Source organism: Manis javanica, chromosome 3 (genome assembly GCF_040802235.1).
Source record: "Manis javanica isolate MJ-LG chromosome 3, MJ_LKY, whole genome shotgun sequence".
Lineage (NCBI taxonomy): Eukaryota > Metazoa > Chordata > Mammalia > Pholidota > Manidae > Manis > Manis javanica.
This window is the reverse complement of record NC_133158.1, coordinates 180,604,967-180,610,938: the sequence shown is the minus strand read 5'-3', so window position 1 is coordinate 180,610,938 and position 5,972 is coordinate 180,604,967. Positions and strand designations below refer to the sequence as shown.

General features: G+C 44.5%; 1 non-coding gene across 1 annotated transcript; it reads right to left on the bottom strand.

Annotated features, from left to right (window-relative positions):
• Positions 1–4,930: 4,930 nt before the first annotated feature.
• On the bottom strand, positions 4,931–5,094 carry LOC118971193 (U1 spliceosomal RNA). The gene has a single exon (XR_005059526.2). It is a non-coding gene; the product is annotated as a U1 spliceosomal RNA (small nuclear RNA).
• Between the last annotated feature and the right edge of the window lie 878 nt (positions 5,095–5,972).

Below are 5,972 nucleotides of genomic sequence, written 5' to 3'. Positions count from 1 at the left end.
CAAGAATCCCTCTTCCAATGAAGGAGAGCAAACAGACCTGAGCTCTGATTCTCTCCGGTGGAGAACCCTGAAGTACATGAGTTCATTCTGGTCGACACATCGGCTCACTCTTCATCTCTTTCCTGAGACCTGTGATTTCAGAGGCCGGAGGAGGACTCTGTGAGCCAGCACCTCCTACACCAGTAACAAATTCGACATGCATGGCCATGACTTTGGACTGGGCGGGGAAGCAATGAGCCCTCATCCCGCCTCCCATCTCACCTAAGCCTTTGGCATATGTCTTGCCATAAACAGGTGTGAAAGAGTAGAAACTATGCTACAATTTCCTTCCATTACTGTTGTTGCTTTGGTTACACACATACACATACACACACAAACTGAAGATCAGTCAGAACCAAGGGAGGCACCCTTTGGCCCAGGATTATATTCATCTTCTCTGGTTCCCACACCTCCTCTTGGACATACCCATTCCCTCTCTGCCTTTCTGATCAGATGACTGACCATATTGTAAACAACAACTCGAAACTTAGTTCACTTTATATCAACCCAGGGCACAGGCAGAGTCAGTAGCTTGATCAAGTGGCTCATCTGAACTGGTTGTTCAGCACATCCAGCAATACCTGGTTTTGGGGGGATGTTTGTCTTCACATCATTGGGGTTTGGGCCTGAGATCACCATGTAGTGCTAGTATCTCACAGAAAGCTAATAAAGTTCTTCAACAGGAAGTTCTTCACAAACCCATTTTTAGAAGGCACATAGTTAATCAGACATACCAGCTGATTACCTGAGCTGTAGAAGGAGCCACACACAAACACCTTGCTGGGAGAATCAGCACGGAGAAACTGCACAAGGAACACAAAGCTCACTCCCCAGTCTTTTGCACAGCAGGGACAGAAGGCCAGGGCCCGTGCCCCTGCATGTCACCATATCCATAAGGTACCTGGCAATTTTTCCATTGCCTTTCACTCATGCAGTGCTGCCCTGACAATGTTCCTGCAGCTGGCAGGAGTGCACCTCTCTGCTCTCCCTTATGCCCTGTAGGAGAATCTCCGTATAACTGAAATCTTCAGTACAGTTCCTGTTATAGGTATCTGTTAGGCAGGAAAATAGAAGTGAGAGGGGTGGAAAGAGAAAAAGGTCAGAAAGTCTACTAAAAAAAATAATCAATTAAAGCTCAAAAAGCCAAGAGCAACTTGGCCTGGAATGTTTGAATATTTCCCAGATTACCAGTGTACCTCAGCACAGCCCATGTCTTTATTGTGTTAATCATGCAGGCCCAGTTTACTTTCTTTAGCTTTTTTTTCCTCCTTCCGGCCCTAATTAAGTAGTTTGTAACCTAGGCACTTAATTTAGCATGCAGGCCCAGCCATAAACAACATAGTAAAAGGCAGGAAAGATTACATCTTAAAAGATTGTATTTTAATACCCAGGAAGTTAAAAATGTAAGATTCTTAATTTACTCTTTTAGCAAACAGACAACTCAGCTCACCTTGGGGGATGGGCGGGCAGCCTGTTTGATCTGTGCCCAGACCAGGACGCCGGGATCCCAGGGAGAAATCAGAGCGGAAACTTCCTTGAGTTAAGTTAATTCTAAGTATTTAAAGACCACTTAACAAGTCTGCACCCCCAGCCCTTAGTCACATTCCTAAGGAATCCTTAAAAGGGGGAACCACGACCTTTTGGGGCGCTCCTCTCTCTGAGGTCGCCCACACTTTCTAAGTGCGTAACCTTTTAATCTTGAATTATGTCTCTCCAAACCTTTCAGGGCACCTCTCCTTGCTGAGTTTGACTGCTGCACTTCTTCTCTCTTTAAATTACTTTAAATAAAACTTTTACTCTGCTTCACTACTGTGTCTCTGCCCTTCAATTCTTTGTCATGGCGGGGACAAGGACCAAGGAAAATACACATGCTCCCCCAACATATCTACCCCTGGAAACACAACACCCAAACATTAATGGCTTAAAGCAATTTATTGTGATCTCTTATGACTCTGTGGGTTAGTTGGACTCACCTAGGTAGCTCTCACTTGGTGTCTGTCAGGTGGTTATAGTCAGATGGCAGTTGGAGTTGTCTCAGCAGGATGGATGTCCATGCCTCACTCACCTGGCTGGCAGTACATGGCGGCTGTGGTCTCGGAGATCAGCTGGGGCTGTGGATGAGAGCACCCACCATGTCTTCTCCCTGTTGCTTGGATTTTCCCAGCTGGAGACTGGGGTCTGGGAAAGAGCACATGACCCAAATGGAAGCTGCTGGGCTTCTAACAACCTAGCCTTGGCAGTCTTAACATCATTCTGCTGCATTCCACTGGTAAGCAGGTCACTAAGTCCAGCCCTGATTCAGGAAAGAGAAATTAAAATCTTCCCCTTAATGTAAGGGACAGTATGCATGCTTGGGGAAGGGAGGAATCGATGGAGCCCATTTTGGGGACTACACAGTTCCCCAGAAGCAGGCCTTGAGATGAAGATTTGCATGATGGAGGAAGTGCTTCCAGGAGAAACTGCATAAGAGACTAAAGAAGCAGGTCAGGCATCAGAGGGAGCCAAGCTAGGAATGATTTCAGGTAAAGTTCCAGCTTCAACCTGAATCCAGAGATGGGGGCTAGGATAAAGCATGCCTAAGAGTTGGACCCAACGTGAGGGAAGGGACTGAGCCTTCATGTTTCCACACCTGTCAGCAATTGGCTAGAAGCACAGGGGACACTTAGGGTATGAACATGCAGACGCTGCCTTCTCCCTACATGGGGCAAAGTGGCTCCAGTAGCCCAAGGGCAGTGCTCTGAAGAGTCACAGAGCTTCCCTGAGAAGTGAAAGCCCACAGATATTGGGGAAGGTGTGAGCAGAAATGTAGAAAGGGCTTAAAGGGGGCTGAGCAGAGGACCAGTTCTGTCTGCCTCAGCTGGTTCAGGTGGTATTGGGAGAGAATAGAGAAGTGAGGATTTCTCATTCACACATCTTCACATATTATCTCATTTCATCCTGCCATGAGGTGGGGCCTGGGATCCCCACTGATCCCCCCCACAAAAAAAATCCACACTCTGATGTATTAACTTGCCCCAGAGCAGGATCTGAGCCCAGAACCGTATGGCCCCGAAGTCTGCGTTCCTTCCTGCAACCACACTGAAGTCTCAGAAGAGTAGGAAACTTTAGCTAACTGAATCATGCTTGGATGGCCTTTGGGTAAAAAGCCTGGGTTTCCCTCCAGCACCTTACAAAACCACATTTACAGAATGCTCCACACTGCCATGGAAGATGTGGCATAATTCTCTGCCATTTAAGTCATGTTATTCTCAGAAAAGTGCCAAGTGGTTTGCCTTCCATTTAAAACAGTGATTTTCAGTGGGGGCAGTGGGTGAGGTTTCCCCTCAGGGGGCATTTACCAATGTCTAGAGACATTTTTGATTGTTCCAAGGTTGGGGGTGCATTGCAACTTGCATGTAGCAGGTAGAGGTCAGGGACGCTGCAGAGCATCCTGGGGTATGCAGAACAGCCACCATAGCAGAGTCACATCACCCAAGCCAAAATGTCCACAGTGATGAGCTTGAGAAAGTTTGACTTAAAGGAATAAGAGCCAAGCTGAATGTCCAAGAACATGGGCGGGGGCGAGTGAGACAGAGACTGTGGGCTAAGAACCCCAGCATCAGGAGGAGGCACTCTGTCTGCTTCCCTGTGGCCCCAAATCACACTAACAGTGAGGACTGAAGTTAGGATAGTTGGGTCTTATCCCCATAAAATACAACTGGTTACTTTTTCAGCAGAATGTCCTGGTTGGAATTACTGAGTCATTCTACATTCTGGAATGATAACAACCCACTGACTTCCAACATTCTTGTGCCAGAGAATAAATGTAACCACCTTCTCAGGTGAGAGAAGAACCACAGTAGCTGACGCTTAGCAGTTCCCAAAGTGAGAAAATGGGTAGCAGGATACGCTGCCACCATGCTCAGCATTCTCCATATGCTAGTCTGTAGTCACTTAAATACAGAAGCCATTTAACACAAGAGAGAGATCATGATGTGTCCAGCATTTGGGTATGGTCACCTATAGGTGAGCTGTGACCGAATTCCTATGACTGATAATATCAAACATACTTGCACACCCCAACAACTGTTTCCTTTCAAAGTGGTCATGTTGGGAAACTCTACACTTACTTTTTTAAATACACCTTTTCTCTAAATTGTGGTAAAATGCACATAATAGAAAATTTACCCTCTTAGCCATTTTAAGTGTATAGTCAGTATCATTGTCGTTCCCATTGTTGTGCTACCATCACCATCTTCCATCTTCTGAACTCATTTCATATTACAAACCTGAAACTCTGTACCCGTTAAACAGTAAGTTATTCTCTCCTCTCCCCAGCCCCTGGCAACCCACATTTTACTTTCTGTCTCTATGAGTCTGACTAACTTTAGATACCTCATACAAGTGGTATCATACAGAACATGTCCTTTTGTGCCTGATTTATTTCATTTAACACTAAGTCCTCATTGTTCATCTATGTCATAGCATATGCAAAATTTCCTTCTTTTTTAAGGCTGAATAATATCCCATTATATGGATATATCACATTTTGTTTATCCATTTGTCAATGGGCATTTGAGTTTTCTCCACCTTTTGGTTATTGTGCATAATGCTGCTATGAATATAGGTGCACAAATATCTCTTTGAATCTGTTTTCAATTCTTTTGGATCTATACCCAGAAATGGAATTGCTGGATCATATGGTGGTTCTATTTTTAACTTTCTGAGGAGCTGCCATATCTTTTCCATTGTGGCAGCACCATTTTAAATTCCACCAACAGTGTGCAACAGTTCCATTTTCTCAACACCCTCACCAATACTTGTTATTTTCTGTTGTTTTTATTTTATAGTAGCCATCCTAATGGGTGTAGGGTGGTATTTCATTGTGGCCATGCCCCTCCCCCATTTTTTTCAGGGGAAAGCGTGAATGCAGTTCCACACTACCATAAGTTATGCAATCGAGTTTCCTACATTTGGGGAAATCATAGGGGTCAGCACAGCCAGAGTGCAATGGAGAAGCCTCGTCCTGTGAAAAAAACCTTTGTGATCATGGTATCTCCCCTGCCAGGTAAGTATTATGCCCTTATTTTTAACAAATCTACCATTGCTCTAAATATTTTTGGACTTTATCCTTCAGAAATGCATTCCAGTGAATCTTAGAGCAGCAAAAGAAAAAAAACCTCATTACTTCAGAGTCATATACCTTTTTTATAATGCAAAACAGTCTTTCTTACTTTGAAAAACTAGTAAAATTTGCCAGATTTATCTCTGAACAAATCTGGGTCATTTCAAAACATCAAATCCACTCTCAAAGAACCAAAGTTTGTGAGATATTATCTTCAAAACCCAGCTTTATAATGGATTAAGGTTACAGTTTAGAATAAGATTATGCCCAGGGTTAAAGTAATACTAGAAATATTCACTGTTCAATTCAGTCTTAAATTATGTGCACAATAGTTAGCATATAACTTTAGGCAAGCTTTGGTTAACTTGGATTAAAGGGCATTTTCATTTTGATGCCCCTTCTGTTCCTAGCATTGAGTTCCTAAATGTGGCACACCCTGTACTATGCAGTGGGAGTATAAAAACAAAGAAAACAGCCCTTGCCAGGAGGCACACTGCCCTGGTGGAAAAGGCAGACAGTGGGCAAATGATTATAATCATGGACAATATCCAAAATGTTTTACAAACCATGGGACACAGGCCCCGACCAATCAGAACAGACTCAGAGCTAGAGGAGGGACCTGCTCCAACAGGAATTATCCCTTTAGATACTGGATTACAGGACCGTCTAGAGGTCCCAGGGAGAGGCCGAGAGCTGGCATGGGGTTGCAGGGCAGAGTTGGCAGTTCCGTGTTTGAACATCTGGTACACGTCACCTGGTACAGTGTGGTGTGGGAAGCATACGCCAGGCGTTGGGCTAGAGAAGGAGTTTATCAGCTGCACAGATGGCT